The 10,806-nt window shown below is 41.4% G+C and overlaps 2 non-coding genes across 2 annotated transcripts; both read left to right on the top strand.

Moving 5' to 3' along the window:
- Positions 1-3,090: 3,090 nt before the first annotated feature.
- trnak-cuu (transfer RNA lysine (anticodon CUU)) lies at positions 3,091-3,163 on the top strand. Its single transcript has one exon. It is a non-coding gene; the product is annotated as a tRNA-Lys (tRNA).
- A 5,564-nt stretch (positions 3,164-8,727) lies between these two features.
- trnaq-cug (transfer RNA glutamine (anticodon CUG)) lies at positions 8,728-8,799 on the top strand. The gene has a single exon. It is a non-coding gene; the product is annotated as a tRNA-Gln (tRNA).
- The last annotated feature ends 2,007 nt before the right edge of the window (positions 8,800-10,806 follow it).

Here is a 10,806-nt window from a genome sequence, read left to right as displayed (position 1 = left end):
CCACAAAAATTAGGGATCACTGAAATTTGAACTTGTGTTGCTGCAGTCAGAGTATACAGTGTTCATCCTGAATGGGTCAGTATAGTTCATCAGAATTGCTTGTTGAATGGTCTATTAGCTTTGGAACCCCCCTTTCCCCACAGCTTTCAATTGTCAGATATGGGTGGGGGAGTGGACTCTGTGTCCAACCCTTTCTGTGTAAAAAAAAACAACTAAAGAAGTCTCTTGGATGAGATTCAAAACTTAGATTAATGCATATACACATCTACTTTCTTTTATATTACTGTATATACACATCAACTTTCTATTTGATTCATCATCACAATTCATTATGACATCAACTTTCTTTTTAATAAATGCATAAACACATCAACTTTCTTTTTCATTAAAAGGACATAACAGCTGCTACTTAGCAGTTCCCAGTAAATTACTACTTCCCAGTCCCAACCCTCGCGGTAATTCTCACTTGGTGTGCCGCTTTCCAAATCCAAGGCCTCACCTATTCCCCCATTGTCACAGGGCCAATATTTTGTCCTTGCTGTTTTTTCTGCCATTCAATAGTGCAAATCTTGCTACACTTTTGTATGGCTTTATCTTGTCAAGTATTATAACAACGTTTTGATACCAGGAACCCAACGAGGTTTCACAGATCATTCAGTTTTTGCAACAACTTCTGGCGGTAAAATCTGCCAGCCATGTCTCTTCAGGTCCGTTGACAGTTTGGGCAACGGGCAGCTCCACGTGCATCGTTAATTATTTTACAATTCAGTATGCCAAATTTAAAGTGCTTCCCTCTAGACCAGTGATTTTCAACCTTTTTTGAGCCACGGCACATTTTTTACACTTACAAAATTCTGGGGCATACCACCAACCAAAATGACACTCTAACACAATACATACAATACATATAGTTAATAATATAGTTTCTAAATGTATTTATACTCACTTAGTGTGAAACCTGGGCCTGTTTCGATGAACACAAAATGGATATCCTGGTAAGAATGGTAGAAAGACACACACAAAGCTCTTCCTCAACACCTCTCAGTCTCTCTCTGTTTTTCGTTTTTATCGCAGTCAAGCTTGAGAAGCTCAGCTCACATAGATATGTGGTTGAAAACGGGAGCAATGTCAAAATAGCTTAGTTGGCCAGAATGGGGAACTCCTTGGCAACAGATAACCAAAAACTGTCCAAAGGAAGATCAGCAAAGTTTAGCTTTAAACCACGATCTTGTTTCAGTTCAATGAGTTCCTCTTGCTCCTTTAAAGTCATGTCCTCTCTAAAACACATCTCATATGTCTTGGGAGTCACACTGTGAAGAAATAATCATCATAACTTATACAGATGATGAAATACATACACTTTTTCAAAGAAAGTCCAGACGCTTTTGCCCTCATGACATTTACTTATAATAATGACATATGTATTGATATTACACCCACAGCAACGCTACACAAACATTTGTGTGTCTAAAACAGTTCTCCTATATGCGAAAATAAACATAATAAACATTATAACTCATACAAAGCACATACTATTTACATTTATTCAAATAAGGCCCAAATACATCCCAAATCTCAAACCAGTGGGGCCATTTTCCTCTATAAAACGGTATGTATCTATCTTGTTCGGCTATACCATCTTTGATTGCATACTAGACTAGTGTGACCATAGTGTGACTGGGAAGATTGACCTATTTAGGACTCCATACTCTTTGTGTGACGTTGTCTCCCATACATGGGCATATTACTTCCTTTTCTTCCGTAAACAGAGGGCAGAACGGAGCCGGGAGCTAGTGGCATAAATAAGCAAAAACGCGATGAATTATGGACATAAAGTGGTTTGGATTTAATGCTCAACGACCCCGAAAAAGGCTGGAAGTTCCAAGCTGGATAGAAAATCACCTGTAGAGGTTAGAAAGACCCGGAAGAGACCTCCGTAACAGCTAACTTGTTAGCTTTTAGCTGCAACTTTTGGTAAGTTTCTATCTTTTATGGTTATTAAATGATTAAGCTATGAATCAGAGGTGCTGTTTTTGCTTGTAGGCGAGTCTCTCGGGTTCAGAGGGTTGGCCATTTAGACTGTAAACAGTATGTTGGTCACCTGGTTGTTAATGTTAAAGGAAGGAGCTCAAAATTTGACAGTATTGACTGGAAGTGATAGGCTTTGAGTTACATGGGGGATACACACTTTGCATTCAGTCTTGTAATCACCACACAAATTAGGGATCACTGAAATTTGAACTTGTGTTTTCGAGGACAATTTTACTTTGCCATCTTTTGACACAAATGTTTCCTCATCCTCCTCTTTCACCTCTTCTTCACTACCCTCTACTTCTTCTTTTTCTTCTTCTTCTTCTTCGTCGTCTTCTCCTACTTGTACTTCTTTGTCTTCGTCTTCTTCTTCTTCTTCTTCGTCCCTTGCATGTCCACCCTCTTCTTCTTCTTCTTCTTCTTCTACTTCTTCTTCTTCTTGTCCTTCTTCGTCTTGAACTTAAACATCCACTTGGCCTTGGCCATCATCTTTGTCGTCGTCGTCGTATGACGACAACAAGAAGACAAATGTGTCTAAAGTGTATATTGTGTGTGTGTGTGTGTGTGTGTGTGTGTGTGTGTAATAAAAATAATTAGTAGGCTAATGTCAAGCCTTTAGTTTTCTTTTTTTAACCTCCCTTTCCACTCGCCTTTGCCTTTCCTGTTTTTACTACAACTACAAGCCACTGGCCAGAATCTCAGGGACTCAAAGGCAGGACGATGGGAGGGTAGCAGAACTAATACGACCAATTGAGTGTACCACGGGTCCCTGGGACCCGAAGGACAATGTCAAGGGTCCCCGTGTCCTGAAGGACAATGCCACGGGTCCTTGGGATCCGCAAGGCCAGTGCCACGGGTCCTATGGACCCAAAGGACAATGTCATGGGTCCCGGGGACCCAAAGGACCACGTCAAGGGTCCTTGGGACACAAAGGACAATGCTACGGCTCCCTGGAACCCAAAGTACAACGCCACGGGTCCCGGGGACTCGGAGGACAACACTATGGGTAAAACTGCACGGGTCCCCAGGACACGAAGGACAACAAAAGGGTTAAGAAGCGCCTGGCTAGCTCAGTCGGTAGAGCATGAGACTCTTATTTTCAGGGTCGTGGGTTCGAGCCCCACGTTGGGCGGTGGTGTTTTAGAGAGTGGGAATGCCTGAGTTCTGTACCGTATCAGGTGGCTGTATTGGGGAAGATCGTCTGTCAATCGCAAGATTAGCAGTTCCATCCCAGTGTAAAAATCCCTGTAATTTACCAGACTAAAGTGTGCCTGCATTCTACGATCATGGCCTGTGCTGACCTCCTGTTCCTCAGATCAAACTATAGTCTGGTGATAATGCATGTTCAAATTCTAAAACTTCAACCTATTGTTCTAGAAGTGCAGCTTAACATTCTAGAACTGCAGCTTAAAAGAAAGATGATGTGTATTTTCATTAATTCAAAATAAAGTTGATGTGTATATGCATTAATCCAAAATAAAGTTGATGTGTATATGCATTAATCCAAAATAAAGTTAATCAAAAAGAAAGTTGATGTGTATATGCATTAGTAAGTAGACCTTGTGGCGTGTATGTGTGTGTCTGTGTGTGTTGTGGGCTGCTAAATGTCAAGGGCTGGGAGGAGATGGATGCAGAACAACGTGGTAGTACACTGTGTGTGTGAGTGAGAGAGAGAGACAAATATAAAAAGCTTCAAGTAGACTCTAATAATATAATCATATTGTTTCTTCCACTTATTAAATATCTGACTTTATTGCCACTATCTGTTTCTGCTTCTTTTTGATTTTGATTTGAGCACTAAGCACCTCTCTCCTCCTTCTCTCCATCTGCATGCAATCTCATCCCATTAATGCATGTTACTAACTCAACTTCTTCCCTTTCCTGGAGTCTTGTGCTCTCTCAACCCCGTAGTCTTGAGACCGGGGTCCGGTTCTTGGCCAATGCAGTTTTCCTTTACATCTTTTCGTAATTAGCTTTTTTTGCTGACATTTGTGAAAACATAATGTGGCCATGCGGACTGATTGTTTTCACTGGTGCAATTTTGACCCAATCAAGCATTGGTGGTTCAGTGGTAGAATTCTTGTCTGCCGCGTGGGTGACCTGGGTCCGATTCCCAGCCAATGAACTTTTCCTTCACTACTATTTGGAATTAACCCCTGCACAAAAGGGGCATGTTTGTGTGAAGGCAAACAACTTATTTCTGGTCGACTAGATTTCAGTCATGCATGTTAGCTCCATTTTGTTTGTTGGTGCACTAGGCACCCCAAGAGACTGGGATCCGGGGTTGCTTGAAGACAGCTAAAATTACCTTTTTGCTGACACTTGTGAAAACATAATGTTGCCATGCAGACTGATTTTTTCAGCGGTGCAGTTTAATGTGCGTCAAGCATTGGTGATTCAGTGGTCAAATTCTCGCCTGCCACGCGGGAGACCTGGGTCTGATTCCCGGCCAATGCAGGTTTCCTTTAGTACTATTCTGAATTAGCCCTTGCACTTAAGGGGAATGTTTGTGTGAAGGCAAACAGCAAATTTCTGGTGATGTTAACTTCTAGATTTCAGTCATGCATGTTAGCTCCGTTTTGGTTGTTGGTGCAATAGGCAGCCCAAGAGACTGTCATCCGTGTTTGATGGAAGATGGATTAAATTACCTTTATGCTGACAATTGTGAAACCGTACTGTGGCCATGCAGACTGACTTTTTTCAGTGGGGGAATGTATACCGCGTCAAGCATTGGTGGTTCAGTGGTAGAATTCTTGCCTGCCACGTGGGAGACCTGGGTCCGATTCCCGGCTAATGCAGCTTTCCTTTACTACTATTCGGAATTAGCCCCTTCACAAAAGGGGAATGTTTGTGTGAAGGCAAACAGCTCATTTCTGGTGATATTAACTTCTAGATTTCATTCATGCATGTTAGCTCCATTTTGATTGTTGGTGCACTAGGCGCCCAAGAGTCTGTGATCCGTGTTTGATGGAAGATGGATAAAATTACCTTTTTGCTGACACTTGTGAAAACATAATGTGGCCATGCAGACTGATTTTTTTCAGAGGTGCAATTCAAAGCATGTCAAATGTTGGAGGTTCAGTTGTAGAATTCTCACCTGCCACGCGGGAGACAGGACAAAATTCCCGGCCAATGCAGGGGCCTGTTGCACAAAAGCAGAATAAAGATATACAGGATAAGTGAAAAAGCGCAGCTTGACTTAGTGTGATCTGCTCATCGCGGCTTAATCGGTTGCACGTTTGCCGAGCCAGGATGAACAGGTGAAGCTATGTCAATCCAGGTGTAGATAGCTGGGATGAGTGCACGTTCACGGCTTTCTCAAATAGACCATGGGATCGATCACAGATTTACCGATGAAGAATTGAGAAGACGCATGCGCCATATGTTTCACCCAATGAGCAGCAGCTTCTAATGGAAAGTAACGAGGAGGGGAAGAATATATAATATGCAAAAAGGGAAATACGGCTCAAACGGAGAGAAAAAGCCCAACATAGTGGACCCGATTGAATGTGTATGGTTGTAAAAATATCTTCTTAGCCTATAGTCACTCCACATTTTTACAAAGTTGTAGGCTACACTGTGTTTTAATAGCTTACCATGTAAAGCACTATATAAATAAAATGGATTATTATTTAGCCTTTGCCTTAAAAGTGAGCAGAGGGAATTAATGTTCCTTGGGAAATGGACCCTAGGGACTCTAGGCTTAATTTCAAACCCTTATTCACAACGTGAGAACATGTTTTACAACCATATGCACAAATCTCTATAAGCTGTGTCTAATACTAAATATCTTTATACAATTAATGTTCATACCGAACAATCAGAATGGGCCAAAAACTAGAAAAAGAAGTAAGTGACTTCAATATATGCTGTGTGCATATATGTAAAACAATGTGTATGTTTTTTTTTTCTTCTTCTGACAAGTCACAGCATTAAAATAAAAAGATTAAGAAGCATTGTGGTGTTCCCGGTGTGATGAATGTAAACTACACTATATACAGTACGTATATAGGCCACGTCATTGGTCCAGGGATGTGAGACTAATTGAGAAGGTTATGAAACCAATGTAAGCTATAATAAAACATTAGGCCTACATATTACGGAGTAACACAAACTGTCCTTTATTAGAGAAGGACAAGCAACAAAATGAAATCATGAATGTATTGGTCTCTGACCAGTCTGCCATTAATATCTTCTTGGAATATCGCTACATTAATATCGTCACACTTAATCTCTGGAGCGCGTCCTGTATAAACCTGAAGCTGAGACCACGGACGCTGCGCTGCTCATCTCTACTTTTACAGAGAGAGTGGACACTGACACAACTCGCAAGTCTGCTGGCAGGCAATAGCCACCGGCCACCGGCCACCGGGCACCAGGCACCAGCCACCGGGCAGCAGCCACCGGGCAGCGGGCAGCAGCCACCGGGCAGCGGGCAGCGGGCAGCGGCGGCCACCGGCCACCGGGCAGCGGCCGCACGCCAGGCAGCCTCGACATAGTACCGTCCCACCGGGAAAAGTGACAAGTAGGCTAATGCATGTTAATAAAAATAAAGCAGAGCACATGCAGAAGACAACGCAATAACTGTTAAACATGTTTATTTCGGATCAGAGCTGCAGCTGATTTGACACATGAGACTCCAGGATTAATCTTAGCCTGGTTGTTAGCCTGCTCTGGACCAGGCTAGCCGCAAAGAATGAATCTCCATGGTTACTTGGCTGGGCTTAATTCAATCTGGTTTCGTGCAACCGAGTCCAAGCTAAATTCATCCAGGATACTTGAATATCCCGGCTTGATGCCTTATCCTAGTTTCGTGCAACAGGCCCCTGGTTGTTAATGTAATTGGAAGGAGCTCCAAATTTGACAGTATTGACTGGAAGTGATAGGCTTTGAGTTACATGGGGGATACACACTTTGCATTCAGTCTCGTAATCACCATAAAAATTAGGGATCACTGAAATTTGAATTTGTGTTGCTGCAGTCAAAGTATACAGTGCTCATCCTGAATGGGCCAGTATAGTGCATCAGAATTGCTTGTTGAATGGTCTATTAACTTTGGAACCCCTCTTTCCCCACAGCTTTCAACTGTCAGACATGGGTGGGGGAGTGGGCACTGTGTCAAACCCTTTCTGTGTAAAAAACAACTAAAGAAGTCTCTTGGATAAGAGACAAAACTTCTGCGGAGGACCTTTTACCAAGTCCAATGTCCCTTGGCCCAGTTGTGCACTTTTGGGGTAATAGCATGGATCAAGAACCAAAACGGACACATCTGGACTCATTGTGGGAATTGTACGGCAATATATGACACATTTAGACCATGAAGACAGTTATCAGTTTATTTCCCATCTGGCAGGTTTATTTGTGGATTCAGTTGGACATTTTGAAGATAATTGCACAATGTTGACCCAATTGTCAGTCTATTTCCCATCTGGCAGAGACATTTCTGGATTCAGGTGGACATTGTGGACAGAAACATTGGTGGATCTTGATTCCCACCATAGGATTTGGTCTGTATTGCACATTCCCTTCACATCCCGTGCAATTTATTGCCAATGTCAAGCACATTGCCACACTGGTGACTTTCTTCCATGTCTCCATGTCTCCATATATTTGGGCTGACAGTTGAGAAACCTTCCCTTGTTAACTATGACATGGATGACTGAGAACCTACTATATCATGACATGTTTCATTCACTATATTATAATTTTTGAGACAGGTCCTACTGAACATTTGTTGGATCAGTCAGGATGGCCGAGCGGTCCAAGGCGCTGCGTTCAGGTTGCAGTCTCCACTGGAGGCGTGGGTTCAAATCCCACTTCTGACAACTAGTGTTTTCATCTGGAACTAATGTCTGAGTTTGATATTTTTTTACACAGAAAGGTTTGGACACAGTGCATGTGTTGTCAACACATGTAAAGTTACTGACTGTGATTTAACTGAGGGATTCGGTGAAAGTTATCTTTTGTTTTGTAAAACTTTGGGTTGTGTACAAAACAGGAGAAAAGGGTTCTTTGTTGCATCCAGGTTGTTATGTATAACAGATAAAAAGTGCAAATTGACATCATTCCATCCAATACGGGCAAGATGGGGTTGACAGATAGATTTTAAAATCCACACAAATAAACAGTCAACATAGCTGTTTGCAGGATTTCCGTAAAATTTACGGAGATTAAACTGGGCCGTATAGTGGAGACAGGTCCTACTGATCAGCTGTTGGATCAGTCAGGATGGCCGGGCAGTCCAAGGCGCTGCCTTCGTGTCCCAGTCTCCATTGGAGGCGTGGGTTCAAATCCCACTTCTGACATTTAGTGTTTTCATCTGGAACTAATGTCTGAGACATGATATTGGGAATAAAGAACTTAGCAATTCTTTGTATTTAAGCGGAAATGAATGTGCGCAAAACTCAAAACTCAATGGTAAGTACAGCATTTTGTGAGCATCTTTATTGTCAACACATGTGAAGTTACCATGTGTTTGTACACAGTAGACATATCTACTGCTGTATTCACTGTCTGTGGCCAGTCCTTCAAAACCTGTTCTTAACATCCTCTGAAAAATTAGCTAACTAAATGACTTAAGTTGGCCAATAATTGTTTTTTTTTTTCATCTTCATTGTGATTGTTGTGTGCCTTTACTAGCATACATGTGGAGATTATGAAAGAAACTGTCTAGCAAACCCTTGCAACAGTTTGAAAGGTTCCATGGTGTAATGGTTAGCACTCTGGACTCTGAATCCAGTGATCTGAGTTCAAATCTCAGTGGAACCTGATTTTAAGTTGTATGTCTGCATTAGCTTAAGTTAACTGTAATGTCTTGTTTGTGTTGTAATATCCATAGAGATTCGTGGTGTAGTATGGAACCATTATCCTGACTTTTATGTATTATGAAACTTATTGCCACCTGTCTTGCCAGGACTCCCTGGAAGAAGAGTTACTGTAGCTCAGTGGGATTGTACCTGGTTAAATAAAGGTTAAATAAAAATAAAAATTAATCTGTAATATGTCCAAACATTCCTCTCTTCATTATTGACATACTGAAAGTCGGCCATGTTTAATTGGATGCTCTCCAGTTATTGTTGTTTGGTAGATTAACATTATATTTTCCTACTTGGGGACTTTTCATTTCATTTCATTTTCATTTTCTATTCCCTGGTTGTATTTTTCTGTGACTGCATGTGGTTTTAAATCTGTTGGAGTTTCTTCAGACTAAAGCAAAGACACTGATGATGTCACACGTAAAGGACAGCAACCTGTTTCCAGAGGACACTAAAGAATGACGGAGCAGCAGGAAACAGAGCAGCTCAAATAGCAAACAGCTGATTTATTCATCTGACTCGTAGAATAACGCCAATGATTGACTTGTTTTAATGGATCCCTACAGAGATAGACCTGTTAGTTAAAGAGGAACATCCTTTTAGTTTAGATCCTTTAGTTTCCAACCAGACCAGAATGGTGATTGTAGGAACAGTGGAAAGATGAACCAAGACGGCTCTACATATATATATTTTCTTTTTCTATTGACTATAGTTGTGTTTGTTATTAACAGAAATCAACCTGTCAACATTTCTATTCATCATAAAGTTCCAATATAAGTTTTTTACCGCCAGTTCAAAATGGAGCTGAACACGGAGGAGGATTCCTCCCTAATGGCCGCTCTGCTCTGCTCCGTGCCCCCGCTGTCCGGTAATAGTTAAAGCAGATAAAAACCTAAAGAACACTCAAAAGCTTCAAGATAAAACTTACTTAAGGAGCTTCTTCATTCACGTTCAAGAGAAGGCCTGTTTCCAGCCAGACTATGGATTGATTCATGAAATCGCTGTTATTAATATGTAGTCATTCCAAAAAATGAGATTTGCAAAACAAAAACTATATGAACACGGTGACAAGCCTGGGAAATATTTGTCATACGTGATCAAAAAGAAATCAGACTCTCAAAATATAGCATTCATTAACGACAGGAATGGCCAACAACTCTTTGACTCAGATGATATTAACAACACCTTCAAAAGATTTTACAAAAATCTCTACGAGTCTCAGATCTCTAATGACACTACAGAGCTAATGGACACCTTTTTTTCCAACTTTAACCTTCCTTGTTTGACAGAAATCCAAAAATCAACATTAGACAGTCCTATAACCATTAAGGAAGTCACGGAAGCCATTGGAGGTCTGCAGTCTGGAAAAACAGCAGGGCCTGACTCTCTTATTGTAGAATTTTACAAGGAGCTCATCACCCTACTGGTCGAACCGCTGCTACACATGTTTAACGACTCTTTTCGAAAAGGTCACTTGCCCATGTCATTGAGGGAAGCCAACATATCTCTAATACTTAAAAAAAATAAACCACCGGAAGATTGTGCCTCGTACAGGCCAATTTCCTTATTAAATGTAGACTTAAAGATCCTTTCAAAAATATTAGCGAAATGTTTGGAGATCCTACTCCCAACACTTATCAATGAGGATCAAACTGGCTTCATTAAGGGACGTTGCTCCTTTAATAACATGCGTAGGTTGCTCAACGTGATCCAGCTCTTCAATCAAAGTGCAATGCCTGGTCTAGTTGTTTCCCTAGACGCCGAAAAGGCATTTGATCGCGTTGAGTGGTCATATCTTTTCTACGCTATGAGAAAGTTTGGCCTGGGGAAAAATGTTGTTAATTGGATCAGATTACTTTACAGCGAGCCTTGCTCAGCTGTTATTACTAATGGTTTACGATCGCCAAATTTCCGGGTGCAAAGGGGAACACGCCAAGGCTGCCCCCTATCGCCCCTGCTT

Source organism: Etheostoma spectabile, unplaced genomic scaffold (assembly GCF_008692095.1).
Source record: "Etheostoma spectabile isolate EspeVRDwgs_2016 unplaced genomic scaffold, UIUC_Espe_1.0 scaffold00018646, whole genome shotgun sequence".
Taxonomy (NCBI): Eukaryota; Metazoa; Chordata; class Actinopteri; order Perciformes; family Percidae; genus Etheostoma; species Etheostoma spectabile.
Note: the sequence above shows the minus strand (reverse complement) of the source record. Positions and strands in the feature narration are given on the sequence as shown.